Source organism: Papaver somniferum, chromosome 6 (assembly GCF_003573695.1).
Source record: "Papaver somniferum cultivar HN1 chromosome 6, ASM357369v1, whole genome shotgun sequence".
NCBI classification, from domain to species: domain Eukaryota; kingdom Viridiplantae; phylum Streptophyta; class Magnoliopsida; order Ranunculales; family Papaveraceae; genus Papaver; species Papaver somniferum.
The window spans coordinates 25,456,959-25,474,207 of record NC_039363.1 but is presented as its reverse complement, the minus strand read 5'-3'; the positions used below and the strand labels follow the sequence as shown (position 1 = coordinate 25,474,207).

The window sequence follows — 17,249 nt, the reverse complement described above, 5'->3', positions numbered from 1 at the left end:
TTTATTGTTTCTTAAAAGAGAATGAGTTAGGAGTGAACTCTCTCAAACTCCCCCAAACTCCCTCTAATAAACTCTCTCAAACTCCCTACACTCCCCCAAACTCCCTGAACTCAAAAACACCAAACTCTCTCAAACTCCCTACACTCTCTCAAACACTCTCAAAATTCCTGAGATTTAAAATACACTCAACTCCCCAGAAATCACTCGAGGACTAACCCCTGTAACATTACGAACAAGCAATACCCACTCTGAGTTCTTCTTCCCCACTAGGAAAAAAACATGGTGAAATTGAGTATTTTGACGTGCGTCTTTCTGGTTTTGGTAGTTTATATGGGTTTCTCATTTGGAATTGTTTTGAGGGATACCGAGTTCAAGTTGTCTTCTTCTTCGACATTGGAAGTACTGTTAGAAGTGAAGAAATCTTTTAGTGACTATCCATTAGAACAAGTTCTGAGTGATTGGTCTGAAAGCAAATCAAATTTCTGTTCATGGAGAGGGATTTCATGTGGGGTTGACTCGGTTGATAACTCACTACAAGTGGTGAGTTTGAACTTATCTGGTTCATCACTCACTGGTTCAATATCTCCGTCACTCGGTTAATTAAAAAATCTTATTCAGTTAGATATTTCTTCTAATCAACTTACTGATTCCATTCCATCGAACCTCTCTAATCTGACTAGTTTATCGCCCGTGCCATGCACAGGTTAATGTCTCGCTCAAGAATTATTGGCCATATTATAAAACAAATTTCATCAAGAACATATTAGGATCATTAACAATAAAAATTAAATAGGTTTATGATCCTAAAAAAAGCCAACATAAAATCTAATAAGCTAATTTAAAAAGATGCAAAAAAAAAAATAACAAAAAGGTTATAGGCTTGTGGTGCAACTTCTTCAAAACTTATAACATCTCTTCGTGTTCCATTACTTGATTAAAATTTATATTATGTGTGATACCAATCTTTCTCAAAATTTGATGTATTTTAAATTCTTATAGTTCGGGGTTTTTTTGTCTGTTTTTAATATATTCCTTAGTAGAAGCGTCATCGGAAGAGCGGATATATATATATATATATATATATATATATATATATATTAAAAAAAATCTCATAAAACTACTGGCTTATTTGTAAACTCCTCCATAACGATTATGTCAGGTGCTTTTGTTGATATTTTATCGAGGTAAAATGAATATCAGGCAACGATTTTTTTGCAGTAAGTTGGTGTTCTTCTTTTTATTTTCCTTTCTTCTATAATGTCTTACATTTTTTCACATGTAATTAAACTTAAAATAAATTAGAATTGAATCAAATACAAAATGCGAATAAATAAAGAGATAATTGTAAGAAGTTAATTATATCGTTCAGAGGTAACCCCAACACTGGTGCATGTTTGATCGATAAAGCGCAATGTTATATTTTCAAGGACATGCGATGTATGTTCTTCTTGCTTATTAGTTAGTTATTTCCAAAAGAACCATCATAGAAGTTTACCGACAACATAGTATTATACCACCTGCGTTTTTGTGGAGCAAAATCATATTGAACCGAAAATACCCTCTTTGTTCAACGGTCTTGTTTCTCATGTCCCGAGTACTTGGGGTTGGTAGAAGATATGGCTGCTCCGTTTTCCATATTTGTTGAAAATGGACCTTGGGGTCTCTACATGTGATCACTGTTCTTAAAATGTTGAGACAAAAGGTTATATGTATGCATCTTTTATTACGACTTTCTAATCGATTTTCTAGTAGTAATTATATGGTCAATTTGATATTTGTATTCGCAGTTGCAAGAAACAGAAAATTTAATTTTTATAATTATTTTTTTATAAATTAGCTATACTAATAAGACATTTTAGTATTGAATATGCAAATTTACCGCATTTATGCATTTATTCTTCTTTGTAAAAATTTATTACGTAAATATTTTTGATAAGCTAATCACTTTGTTTAAGATATTTGTATAATAAATATAATAAATTATGAGCATCCTATATCGATCAAGAAGGTGTCAAAGTGGCCAGAGAATTGGGAGTGGAGAATTTCGAGGCTGCATACGCCATCTGGCTTGCTAAGGAGAAGTTGCGCTCTGGTGCCTGATTGAAGCTATCTTTACGGTAGACTATCTCGTCAAAGCAGCAGTTTCTAAGAGTTGACTGATATCTGATTCACGGATTTGCTTGCGAAGCTAGTCTAGGTGTTGGATGCTGATATCCAAGGAAGGGCATTCTCTAATTAGGGTCAGTTTTTTAAGTTATATCAACCAAAAAAAAAGTACTACAAAAGCAGATAATAAATATTATCTTCTATTAAGTTCCTAGTAGTCCATTTAACATGCAGCAGTATACACTTCTTAGTAGTCCTTTATTTATCATCTCTTCTGTGATTTGATCTGTAAATAAAAGAAACTGAAAAATATGATGTTACAATAAAGGGGACATCGAAATAAAACTTACAGGACCATGTGGTCCATGTACAAACGAGAAGCTTGGCTTTCGGTAACTGGAGTAATCCTATCAAAGTTGCGACAATCAAATGCATATGATCGTTGCCTATCAAGAGGCCCGTTGGGTTTTTTTTATTATTATTTTATTTTATTTTCAGACTACACTTTTATTAGTAGAAACCAACGCAACCAACACTAATGCTTCAACAACAAAAAATAAAGGCACAATTGCTTAGAAACCAACACTAAAATACAGGCACCATTACACCAAAATACAGAAACTAATCGAGCAATAGCAGGATTACGCACGAAAAGATCTTCTCATGGCAGTTAATTAATACAACAATTCAACTTATAATAGCACAAGCAAAGAATTTCTTACCTTTGCGCTCTCACAGTACTTGAATTTTCTCCGTAAGTTCTTCCAATTGTTAGCTCTTCTTACCCGAGTTCTCATGTTTCTTCCTCTTTGGTTAAGAGAGAGCATAACTCTCCAGCATTGGTTAGACAGAGCATAACCAAGATGATTTGATCCTCTATTGACTGCACCAAATACATAACCAACTAATTAATTAACAAAATTGATTAGCAATTTTTTAATAGAGATTGCTCAAAGATTGGACTTTGGAGTTAATAAACTCTTAAAGTTTTATTCTAATTATTTGCTAACATAGTAAGTTTCACTGTGAGGAGTGGGTTTAGAAGCTGCATGGAGAGACTTGACAGCTTGCTAGGTCAAGCAGCCATGTATGGTGCCATCCTGGCACGTAATCACCATATCACTTGCATGTGATTGCACCAATAACTGCATAAAATATCTTTTTTGTTTCATTAAAAAATAAGGACGTCAGAAAATGAAAAGAGATCAGAGCAAAGCTTTGTTGTTTGCTTGCAGTACTTAAGATTTTTTGTTGTAGTTTGGTTAGTGATACAACTTCATTCTTAGATTCTTTTAAACAATATTCAAATAGAGCCACCAAAATATGATGCAATTGCAATGTATTTGTTGTCCACACCATGTATGGATTACCGAATCCGCATCACCCAAGTTTTTACTATCTAATAGTTGCTTGTAGAAACAGTTACAATACTAAATTTGACCTATGTCTCGAGTATTGGTAGTCTGGAAGCGGCCAGGTATGCACCAGTTGACTGCCAATATAAAATTCAAATTCTCATCAACTTTGCATCCTTGATGATCTGAATTGCAGTAGGGTAGATTCCAGAGAAGCAGCAATGGCATCAGATGAACAGGAAATCAAAGAAGAAAATGTTATGCAATAAGGATTACCTTATGAATGGTGGTTTGAGTACCAAAAGCTACACCAGCAAAGGGAAACACGGCAAAAGGAAACACCAATGAGAGATTTTTCTGCTCAGCAAACACTGAGATCTACAGAACAAAAATATTTATGGTGCAGATAGTTCAATGATGGTTTGATATTGCTTGACGTATGCACGGGTACTATAGCTACAACAGGTGCATGATGAAAGACACCTGCAAAACAATCAGCGAAGGAAGATCAGGCAAAAAGAGACATAAATCTTAAGAAAAAGAAGAAAAAAACCGATAAAATCTAACGAAAGAGAAGCAACATGGAAACGAAACGGTTAACCTCTTTATATGGACACCTTCAAACATACAACAGACCCAAGTCGATACCTGCGAAAAAATATAGAATAATCTAAATAATTGATCTGACTCAGCTGCATGTAACTTCCTTTACAATGCTATAAAATAAACAATCAGGCATTTAGATCAATATAAAAGAGATAGATTTACCGATTTCTTCACGGGGAGAGATTAACCAACTTCCGCATGCCATCAGGCTTATTTAGGACAATCTATTTGATCGTGCAGATCAAGTGAACTGTCAAGATACCTGTAAAACAACCAAAGAGCGTTTCAGATAAAACAAAATAAAAAATCGAAGCCGAAACAATGGGGCTTGGCTTTTGGTGGAATGGATTATATAGAGACTCCAATCCCATAAATAAAATGATTTCTTTTTTGGAAATAATATTGATCGATATCTTATAATCTTCAAAGAATATCTATATTTTTGGTAACCTGTGTCCGCCTACGACCCAACAAAATCACTTATTACCTATTTGTATTATATTTTCAGATAATAGTATTCGTTTTTTGGTAAGTTCAATAATTTTGGAATAAAAAATATTAAAAATAATTGTAATAAAATCAAAATATTATAATATTAAGAAAAATAGCAATAAAATCGCAATAATATTTTTGCTCCAAAAATATTAGGCATGCTAAGAAAAATAGCAATAAGATCGCAATAACATTTTTGCTCCAAATATATTAGGCATATGTATAGGAACAAAAGCTTTTTTTTTACTTTCAATTTTTAAATTATTAAGAAAAATAATATTGAGATTCATCTATTAGACTTTTGATCTAACGTTTTTGTTCTCTTGTTCTCGCGTTTTTGAAGTTTCGTTTACTATCATGTTCCAATACCTCCATAATTTTCTACTAATGATTTTGTATTTAGACTATTAAACAGGATAAACAACCAATTGTTTGTGGAATATGAAGCATGCTTCAATATACGGGTAACCATCCACATCTACATACATTTAATTTTAAATTTTAAATTTTAATTTCCTCAAAATTGTAATTGTACTGGCAATTAAGGTTTGTAATTGTAGTTTAGTTATAAGAAATGTAATTAGACATTGGACAATATTTTGAATTTTTGTTATGATTTAGTAGATTTTTGATGAAATCATGATGAACATGCATATCTAATATCTTGATGTGATCTGATTATTTTGTGAATTTTGATTTTATGATTAAATATATTTTACATTATTTTTGCCAGTAATTTTATTGATGAAAATTTTAAAATATTACTAAAATAAAATAAATGGTGGAGCCAGAATCAACCGGAAGTTCCGGTTAACCACAACGCTCGAAAAAACTCTGTTTTTAACTTTTTATATATACAGAGAATTTCACTTGAATCTTTACTTCTTTTTTTCAATTCCAACTCAACTCAGAACCTTGAAAAACCTTCGTGTCATTCGTATCGGCGACAACGGATTTACAGGTCTAATCCCAGGTTTGTTTGGTGATTTCCAGAAACTTAGAGCAACTGTAGTGGTGCGACCAAAACCAAAGACCAAAGACTAAAAAAAAAAATCAAATTTGGGTTTAGTCCGTCGTGTGGCGTAGAGGGAGAAGAGTAAATTTGGTCGCGCGTTGATATAAAGTTCGCCTGGACATCGAGCGTTGGTAAAGTTTACGCCTGGAATCAGACGTTGGTAAAGATAACGCCTGAAATGGGGCGTTTGTAAAGGTTACGCCTGAAATCAGGCGTTAATAAAGATTACGCTCGGAGGAATTCAAACAGAAAATAAAAAAATAAAAAATAAATAAAAATAAAAATAATAATGGGGCGGAGGTATAAAGCCCGCCCCATGTGATGGTGGTCTTAATTGTAAGCTTGGGGCGTAATGTATATCAACGCCCACTAAAGGCGTTAAGTTTATCCCCGCCTGGTAGTCAGGCGTAATGTATATCAACGCCCAGTGGGGCGTACATTTAACCTCCGCCCGTTCCAGGCGAATTCTTTACGAACGTCCCTACATCAGGCGTTAACTTTACAAACGCTCGATGAATTGCGGACATTATATCAACGCCCGTTGTGTAGGCGGACATTATATAAACGCCCGACTATATTTGGGTTTGGTCTTGGTCGTAGACCAAATTTGGTCTGGTTTTTAATCTTTGATCAAATTTTGATCGATAGTCCGTCCCACTACGCCTATACACTGGACCTAATATTTGGGTTTGGTCGTCCATTGTGGACGCTCTTAGAGATCCTTGGTCTAGCATCATGTAGTTTGACAGGTCGTATTCACCGGAACTCGGTAGACTCAGTCAGCTTCAAAACCTTGTTCTCCAACAAAATCAGCTCGTTGGTCCGATTCCATCAGAACTCGGTAACTTTTCAAATCTCATCCTCTTCACCGCAGCGGTTAATAACCTCACTGGTGCAATCCCTGAAGAAATGGGTTCCCTGCAAAATCTTCAAATTCTAAACCTAGGCCAATAATTCTCTCACTGGTGTGTTTCCAATTCAATTGGGCGAATTGAGTCACCTGGTTTATCTCAATCTCATGGGAAATGGTTTGGAAGGATCAATCCCAAAATCCTTGGTAAACTTGGGTAATCTTGAAAATCTTGATTTGTCAGTAAATAAGTTCAGTGGTGGAATTCCTGAAGAATTTGGGAATTTTCAAAAGTTAGTTTATATGGTTATGTCTGATAACAAACTTTCAGGTAAAATACCAGAAAACATTTATTCAAATACATCATCAACTCTTAGAACATTTGATTTTATCCGATAATTTATTGGAATGAGACATTCCGATGCAAATCGGAGAATGCTTGTCGTTGAAACAGCTGGATTTAGCCGACAATCAGTTAAATGGTTCTTTGCCGACTCAATTATTCGAGTTACTTAATCTTACTGATTTGTACCTCAACAACAATACATTGATTGGTACGATTCCCGCATTGATCGGTAACCTCAACAGTGTTGAAACTTTAACTCTTTATCACAACAACTTACATGGCGAAATTCCCAAGGAAATTGGACTGCTTGGAAAGCTTCAGAATTTCTATTTATATGAGAACCAATTTTCAGGTGAAATCCCACTTGAGATTGGTAATTGTTCGAGTTTGCAAATGCTAGACTTTTTCGGTAATCAGTTCACCGGAAGAATTCCAGTTACTATCGGAAGACTAAAGAATTTGAAACTACTTCATCTCAGACAGAATGATTTTTCGAGGGAAATTCCGTCTACACTGGGTAATTGCAAGGAACTGACTATATTGGATTTGGCGGATAATCATTTCTCTGGTGGAATCCCTAAGACTCTGGGATTTTTGGAATCAATGGAACAGTTGATGCTTTATAACAATTCACTTGAAGGTAACATTCCTGACGAATTTAGAAGCGTTGCGAATTTAACTAGAGTGAATTTATCTAATCAATGGAACAGTTGATGCTTTTCTCTGTGTGTATCGAATTCTTATCTTTCATTTAATCTTACAAACAATTTATTTGGTGAAAAGATTCCTCCACAGTTGGGGAGCTCACCTTCTCTTGAGAGGTTAAGATTGGGTAGAAATCACTTTATCGGTGAGATACCGCCGACATTAGGAGATATCACTGAATCATATCACTTTTAGATCTTTCCATTAATTCACTCACTGGAATCATACCACCTGAACTCTCATCGTGCAAAAAACTGACTCATATTGATCTAGACAACAACCTTCTTGATGGGTCAGTACCTCCTTGGGTAGGCAGCTTACCTAACTTGGGTGAGATCAAACTCTCTTCAAATAAATTTTAGGGACCTCTTCCTCGAACAATTTTCAATTTAAGCAGTCTCCTTGTCCTGTCTCTTGATAAGAATTCACTCAATGGAACTCTTCCACCTGAAATTGGAGACCTTTCATCACTCAAGGTCCTTAATCTCGAGAGGAACCAATTCTACGGTCAAATCCCAGCAACAATCAGCAAGTTAAGCAAGCTCTATGAGCTTCGGCTTTCACAAAACAGGTTTGATGGGGACATTCCAGCTGAGCTAGGACAATTACACGACCTGCAAAGTGTTTTGGACCTCGGTAATAATAATCTCACTGGTGGAATCCCACCTTCAATTGGGATACTATCGAAGCTCGAAGGTCTTGATCTTTCTCATAATGAACTAGTTGGGAAAATTCCTTCACAGATTGGTGGGATGAGTAGTTTGGGCCGACTTGATCTTTCTTACAACAATCTTCAGGGTGAATTGGATGAACAACTTTCTCACTGGCCAGCTGATGTTTTTGCTGGGAATTTCAAGCTTTGTGGAAGACCTCTGGTTACCCAATGTAACACTGAAGACACTGAACATGTCCGCTCTCGTCTGAGTACCTCATCAGTAGTAGCCATTACTGCTACCTTGACCTTAGCTGGCGTTGTTATTCTACTTCTGGTGGGGCTTATACTAGTCTCCAGACGCAAACACCAGTACCTAAGAAGAGAAGATGTTGATGGCAACAATGCATATTCTTCTAGTTCTTCGGTGCAACGAAGATTACTCTTCCATAACGCTTCAACGGCTCGTAATTTAGATGGGAAGACATCATGGAAGCTACCCATGATCTTAGTGATGAATACATAATCGGGTCTGGTGGGTTTGGAACAATTTACAAGGCAGAGCTACCAAGTGGGGAAATAGTAGCAGTAAAAAAGATCTTGCGGAAGGATGACCCGTTTATGGATAGAAGTTTTGCAAGGGAAATTCAAACTCTGGGGAGGATAAGGCATGGGCATTTGGTGAAATTGATGGGCTGCTGTAGTACTAGAAAAGGAGGAGCAATGGGTTGTACTCTGTTGATTTATGAATATATGGAGAATGGAAGTTTGTGGATTGGTTACATCGACCTATGACACAGGAGAGTACCACCAAGAAAGTTGGGATAAACCTCGACTGGGAGATAAGGTTAAAAATAGCAGTGGGATTGGCACAAGGTGTGGAGTACCTCCACCATGATTGCGTACCGAAAATCATTCATAGGGATATCAAGTCCAGTAATTTGTTACTCGATTCTGATATGGAAACACATTTGGGCGATTTCGGTCTGGCCAAAGTACTGCTTGACGATCAGGATTCTTACCTGGTTTGCTGGATCTTATGGCTACATAGCTCCAGGTACTAAGATTACTGCTACTCAGTATTGGTGCTAAATTTTACTTGTCTCCCTTTATTTATTGTCAATAATATAACTAGACTAAACAAAACATGCTCGACAATATTTCAAGTTTTTATAACATAATTCAGGTTTGGTATATCAGCTATTGATGGGTTATTGTGTATGATTCTAGTTTTACTTCCTGCTTCCTCTTGTCTAGCCAAAATATTTCTTGTTGACCCTCTATAAAGTTAGTTAAGACAAAGTATAACCAATATAATGTTAGAGTGACTTAGTTGCAAACAGGGAGTAGCTGAAACGATTATAACTCTAGCTTCAGATCACTTTTGTGACACTCACAGTGCCGATAGTATATTTGTAATGATTCTCATTTTTTTTCTTCTTCTTTTGATGTTCTGCAGAGTATGCTTATACACTGAAAGCAACGGAGAAGAGCGATGTTTACAGTATGGGAATAGTACTAATGGAACTTGTAACCGGGAGAATGCCAACTGCTAGAACTTTTGGAGTGAATATAGACATGGTGAGATGGGTTGAATCCCATATGGAAATGTCAGCGCTCACTCGAGATGAGTCGGTAGATCCTGCATTGAAACCACTGTTACCAAAGGAAGAATCTGGCGTTTTCCAACTACTAGACATTGCAACTGTTCCAGCCGAGAGACCCACCTCCCGACAAGTCTGTGATCACTTATTTCACATATCTAATACTAGTAAGATGGTGGACTCCGAAAAGAAAACGATTGTGTAACTAATATCTTGTACTTAAAAAGATTTCTTCTTGTGTTGTTTACTTTGCCATTTCAGGCCACCATTTTACTAGCTAATACCTCCTTGTGTTTTGTCCAACTCCATGTTTTGTCTGATTCCAACTTAGCAATTTATACTCCCTCAATCCCTAAATAGATCGACCTATTTATTTTTCAAATTTGTCCTACTAATAAATGTGGTACATCATCAAATAAGGGGATATTTCTATGTCTACCTTTTCAACTGATTATTGTTAATATATGAATTATACATAATTTGATACCCATGTTTATATTCATTCAGTAGGTGTTGTAACATGCTTTTTAATGATATAAAGCTTATGAATATCCGTGGTATAATTTGTGAGATAAATCATTTCTAAATTTTACTAATTATTATCCGTAAGGATATAATTATAAAAACTGAAAATGGGTCATTTGTCCAAATATTCTTAAAACATGGTTCAAATGGACCAGTAAAAATTATTATGGCTGAAATGGACACCAAAAAAATAGTAAGGATGAAACTGGATTCATCCTGACTTAAACTTAAAAAATAGCAAGGATGAAACTGGATGCATCCTGTTGTAAATTAAAAATAAGAAAAAGTATTTAAAAATGGGTAAGATAAAACTGTTTACATCCTGGCTATTTTTACATTTTTTTCCATTTAAACAGTATCAAAATATAAATGTCTTTTTCACCCAGGAATTGTTGATTTTGGTCTTTTTAACCAATTTTGTGTATTAAAAAATACTTAAAAAATACACTTATCTCCTCCTTCCCTTAAAATTTGTGCAAATTTGAACTAGGTCATCTATTTAGGGACGGCGAGAGTACAACATAACTTCTTTGAAGTAAAATTCGGTAATATAATATCTCTTTAAAATAATAAAATTTCTTGATCCCAAACTTATTATTTTATAAGTTATATACTATACATGTTTTTGAAGAAATATATGATAATGTCTTCTTAGGTTTTATATAGTGAATAATCATAAAACAAAAAGTTCCATGGTCACACGATAAAAAGCTATAGGTTTTATATGCGTTTGTAGTGTCCCAACAACATGACTATGTAGCAGTTTTTCTTTTATCCGCAAGTTATGTTGTTGACGATTTTCGTATCCTTTAGATTATAAGGAATTGTGAACCGAAAATAGAACTTTAAGAAAAGACTAGATTTGTGTCCGTGCTATGCATCGGGTATTTTTTCCCTTTTAACTTGGTGTGTACGGAGCTTCATCACCCCTCATAACATTGTGTTTTTGATTTGGTTTGTGCGGGGCTTCGCTCCACCTCGTGGTGATGCATTTTTGATTTGGTATGCGTTGGCCTTCGACTCTCTCTATGGCGATGCATTTTTTATTTTTTGTTGCAGGTGAATATATTTTTTCTTTGCTATGCACTGACATTTTTATTTTTCTTTCAGTTTGATGTGTGCGGGGCTTAGCTCCACCGCGTGACAGTGCATTACGGATTTGGTGAGCGCGAGGCTTCGCCTCGCCCCGTGCTATGCATTTTCGATTTGGTGTTGCAGGGTGAATACATTAAATAGGTAGATAAAAGATACGAAATATGTACGGATTTTATTTATCTTTTTACAGAAAGTATATGTGAAATATGTGAGTTTTTTCCCCGCATGTATAAAAAAGAGCCTTAACATGGTAAGTACTCGACTTCCGTATTGAATTTGAACTTCCACAAAATTCCAAACACAATAAGTAAAGCTTTCCTTTTTAATTTTGTAATTTTTGAACCAGTCATATATTGTCAAATGTCCTCACCAGAACTCTCGTTTCACAAAACTCAAAATTTTTTACTTCAGCCAATAGAAGGAGAGGATCTCTATACCATTTGACGTGAGAGATTTATTTGTCTAGGCCTTTAAATCTTCGTATACCCATGTAGTATCCTTGTATGTCTCGGTTTTTAAGTCTTTGGATACCCATGTAGTATCCCTTGTATACCAGTTTCAACCGGTATTATATATTCTCGTTAAATTTACTTAAACGGTCAGCAGAATAGAAATTCTTGTCAATTTGTGCAACCAAAAATAAAGAAGACGGGCAGGAATTAGGTCATAGAGGAACTAATGATCAAAAACATTATTTTAGCAGAGTACAAAAGACCATAAATGGTGATGCAAATTTTTTTACAACATAACGATTGTAAATTTGTAAGTAACTCTGGTTTATTCAGACATAAACTCGTAAATAAATAAAAAAATCCTTTGGTCAACTACTTGCGCTTCCATTACAACAGCACCAGCTCCTCATATACCATCACCAAACATCAAGTACCGACCCATGGTCATGGATCAATCAGTTCCAACAAAACGGTACCCATGTGCAGTTTATGTATAGTCATCGGGTACCACATACAACACCTTAACTTTATACCAAAAAAACTAAGAAAAATAACACCTTTAACTGGAAGATTAAGGATTTTTGCCGTTAAAGAAGTTGGTAGTGGGGCTGGTGGTTAATGATTAGTATCAATTATGTATTAATTTAGCTTAGGATTAACGATTCTACTATATTCATGGAGGTCCTGGTATAGTAGGTTAACGATTCCCTAATTGAATTGGACTTCCATAAATGTCAAGCGAATAGTACGTTGCCAAGTGTCCCCACCAAAACGCTTGTTTCACAAAATCCAAAATAAAATATTTCGATCAATAGAAGGCGAGGGTTTCGTCACCGTTCGACGTGAGAGCTTTATTTGTCTAGGACTTTAAGTCTTTAGATATTCTCGAGAATCGTTCAGAGTCTTCGGACTATGATATTTAACTTAGCGATAAACATCCCATCCATCGCAGGTCCGCTGAACGATGACTAAAGAGCATTTAGGGATCCTCCCACAAAGTTGAGGTTTACACACACAAAATAAAATAAAATCAGACACTATGTAGTAATTCAAAGAACTCCTTATCCAAATATATTTGGTAATTGCAAAATTATTCTTGATTAATTAGTTATTAATTAGATTAGTTTGTTATGACTAATTAGTGTGTTAAGATTAAACGTAAGATCTTTAGTTTTTGACTTATTCTTTTGAAGTGTTAGTGATAGAATATAGAGGAGGTTTGAGTGAATGATAGACACATTTCTGTGTCTGATATAATCTCAATTGTATATATTGTCAGTGCTCGATTTTGTATTTATTTTGGCTTTTTATGTCTTTGTAGGTGTTTTTGGAAAAATAAGATTTTGCGGCGAAATTGGCTCGAAAAGTGTTTTTTTGCGTTCATGGGAGGACATTTGCTATTCGGACCCTCACTTTGGATAAGGGGTAACCTAATTACTAAGGGGCATCCAATTTACAGGCATCTGCTAATCGCAACCCTACTCTGGATAAGGGGCAACCATCTTCAACATTCAAAAATCAGGTTTTGGCGGGGGGGAAAATGCAGTTAAAGAGCAGTTTTGGAAATCGTGATTTGAAGGAGTTTGAGGTCGATTAAACCTCTGATTTTCATAGGATAGACTCCTTATGGGTCTAGGAATCTGATATGGGTGTTTAAATCGATTAGGATGGGCTCAAACGACGGATTTTTCTCACAACAAGAAAATATGGAAAGTCACGTGTGTGACCTGTTTTAGGGAATTTTAGAGTGATTAAAACGCTGTAAACCTTCCCAAAGATTTGTATCTATCTAAGGAAGAGTTTAGAATAAAAAGGAAAGCTCAGAAACGCGTAGAAATCCTAAAACAAGAAATTGTCGCAACTTGGCCGTGAAGAGAAGGAAAGAGATTTTGGAAGATTGGGGAGAGATTGAATCGGTATTTTTGATATAAATAGATGTCTTGGGTCATATAGAAGAGGTGCCGAGAGTTTGGGAACCTAAGGAGAGCCAGAGAAGAAGAAATCAGAGCTTTACCAAACTCTGTTTCTGCTGCTGCTGCTGCTGTTGAAGAAGAAGAACAGCTGAAGAACATTGACTCTGGGTAGACAGTCGCAGAAAAGTGTCGTTGTTTAATAGCTGAAGAACATTAAGTTGTTCAGGGCAGTATTATTCTAGGGTTTTAAAATCAACGACAAAGCAACAGTTTTTCTGTAACAGTTTCATTGTAACAGCTGTTTTGCAACACCAATACACTGTTGCAAACAGTCTGTGTTATTACTTTTCACTCTTTTAATCATCTTTTGAGAAACAAACACATATTTTGAGATCGTGATTAATATGAGGAGCTAAACCCCAACACTGGGATGACGGAGGAAGCCATATTTCATACGTGTGGTAATTATATTTAATTCTTTTTATGATTTTTTGCATTAATTTAATCGTTTTATGATTTTTTTTAATTAGTTGTGAAGTCGTATGATGATGTATGCTTGGTCTAAGTGCTTTTGATGCATCATGCTAGTGATTTACAGTTAATCTTTTTAAAATCTACCCTGGCAAAGAATTAGAGTCAATAAACAAGAGTTATAATTGTCTAAGAATTGATTTTTGAACCACATGGTATGAGGTTTGGTGGAATCCAGAGTCTCAGTAATCTCTCGACATTGTGACAAACCTTTTGTATATATTTTCTTTATTTTTATTGTTTCCTATTATTAAGTCTGAAATTGAGTCTACACAAGTCCGAGTTGAACGAACTTTATTTACCACTTAAAAAACTACATCAATTTTTGGCGCCGCCGACGCGGATTTGTATTTAGATTTGTTTTAGGTTTATTTTTATTTTTATTATTTTTTTTGTTCTTTCTTACGCGTTTTGGTATTTTTCGATTCTTTTCAGATTTGGAGCGAAGCTACAAGGAAAGAAAAGTACTATAAAAGGAAACCATCGCCAAAGAAGGAAAGAAAAGAGGAATCTGAAAGGAGTGAAGAAGAAGATTTTGTATATAGTTATTTTGTATATTTTTAGAAACTGTAAATATGATTTTATTTTTGTAATTTTTCTTTTCCTTTTTGGACATTTTTATTTTTGACTTTATTTTTGGACTGGACATTATTATTATTTTGAAACCCTAAGGAAGGGTTAAAAATTAAATATAAATTGTTTGCAGGGAAGGACGACAGCTACGATACTGTCTCGGCCCCTCGGGTTCGTACACTGACATTGGAGTTGGTGGCCTGAGTCGACTTCAACGGTTCATCGCCCGTCTGGTACGGGAGGTAAGACTCTATCCACCCACGAATCCCTTGTCAGTGGGTTTTATTTTGTGTGAAAACTCACACCCCTGCAGTAGAATGTCGAACTGGTATTACAATAGCCAATACAATGAATATCCGACTGAGTTTCAAAATGGACGTTACTACTTTGACCATAGTGTGAATAGTAGTTGGGAACATTAGCCTTTTGAAGATTATGATCCATACCATGGTGAGCCCAATTACTATCCACATACGCACCGGTCATATGAGCAAAATTCTTATATTTCTCCTTTAGAAGAGTCTCTCAGGAAGTTAGAAGAGTCGACAAGTAGGATAGCTGAGATGAATAACTTAGTTTATGACGAAAGAAAACTTTCTTTAGAGGAATCCCTCAAGCTGATAGCTGAGACGAACGAAAGAATTGCTCGAAATAATCTTAATTTTCAATACAGTGTCTCCAATAATACCCTTGAAAATGAGGATAGTTATTTGCATACACAGGATGACGAGGATAAAATTGGTTACACTACTTGTTTAGATGAGGTTCAACCATTTTCATGTTATTATAATGATTATGATGAGGATAGTGTTGATGAAGAATTTGAAATAAATAGGCATAATGATCAGGAATTTGCTACTCCAACTGAGCTTAATAATAATATTATTTCTAGTTCAAATCCAAATAATTTTAATAATTATTCACCTATTCAAAAGGACGAGGATTTGACTAGAGATACCCCCGTTTTAAACGATGTAGTATTTCCTTTTGATTACGAAGCTAATAATGGTTTAGAGGAACGAGTATATTTTGAGTCTAGCGATTTAGAAACAATAGACTTAGAAAAAGAAAATGAACTCGTCGAGATGAGTGAGGATGTACCCGACTTAGAAGAATCAATTGACTATTTTCATGAATTATATGACCTTGAAATTAGGGAAGTTGTGACTAGTCTTTCTAGAGACACTGAAAACTCTAAGTTTGGGGGTGATTATCATTCTCCATGTGATTTAACTCTTAGAAAGGTCCCTCACTTGGGACTTGACATATGTGCCTCAACCATTTTACAAGATTATCTTCATACACGTTTTCCTGAACCTAGTGATGTCTACAAGAAATTTCAGTTATTAGAAACCCATCCTCTGGTCGATGTGGTTTACCCAGGCTATGATACCCAGATTGACTTTGTTTTCCCACCAAATATTTTTCTTCCAAATGTGGGAATGTTTGATTTTCAAATGTGTCGAATATTATGTTTTGAGACTAAACCTAATTACTTTAGGAGATTAGAGTCGACATACTTGTTTAAGGAAGATCACCACTCTCATTGTGGTCAGCTGTGTAAGTCAAATCTGATTGACTTAGAGGATCCTCAATTATTCAGGTTATTATTACGTGCTTCTAAGTTTTTATTTGAGTTTTTCCAGACTCTAGAACCTAAACATTTGGATCTAACCTATGAGGAAACGCAACCCATGAAAATATTTTATTTGGACCCAGTTATAGATCCTGAACCTGAACCACAACTAGATGTAATTGTCTTAAACAGGAAACTAGACAAGGGTGTGCTTTATTTGTTCATTTTGTTGGCATGTTGCAGATTCCTTTTACTTGTGATAGCTCTATTTGGTTTTGATGACCCACAGATATTTCGGCTAGTACTTTATGATTTTATAAGGTGACTAATCCTTTGTTAGTCTGGCTGAAGACATTAAACTTAGCACTTCTTTGGAGGTAACCCATTCTCATGCAACACGGTAATATCTTTCCTTATCTCTTTTGCTTCAAATGGTAACAGTTTCTCCTTATTCATGCTTTTAATTTGATCTTTAGAACATTGAGGACAATGTTAGATTTAAGTTTGGGGGTATAGGAGAAACTTTTTAGTTGCACAATTAAACTTCAGAGCCTAGAAATTTATGCTTATTAAGGATGGCACTAACCAATCTAAGTGGATGGAAGCATTTTGGTTGTAGGAGTTGAGGAACCAATCTGACTAGATGGAAACATCTAAAGAGTCTATTCATAAAAGCACAGAGCTCAAGTGTTAGAAATAACATGATAGTTTCACCATATCTCGTTGAGTCCTTTTCACTTCTGTTTTTATTTTGTTTTGTTTTTAAACTATGTTTCTCTAAGTGATTAGGTGGGGCTCACGATTCAAGTTGTTACCAATGCTAGGGTGAATTAGAGTGATTGAGATACAAAAA

The 17,249-nt window shown here is 35.3% G+C and overlaps 1 pseudogene; it reads left to right on the top strand.

Moving 5' to 3' along the window:
- The first annotated feature begins 330 nt into the window (after positions 1-330).
- LOC113290667 lies at positions 331-10,070 on the top strand (annotated as a pseudogene).
- Positions 10,071-17,249: the final 7,179 nt, after the last annotated feature.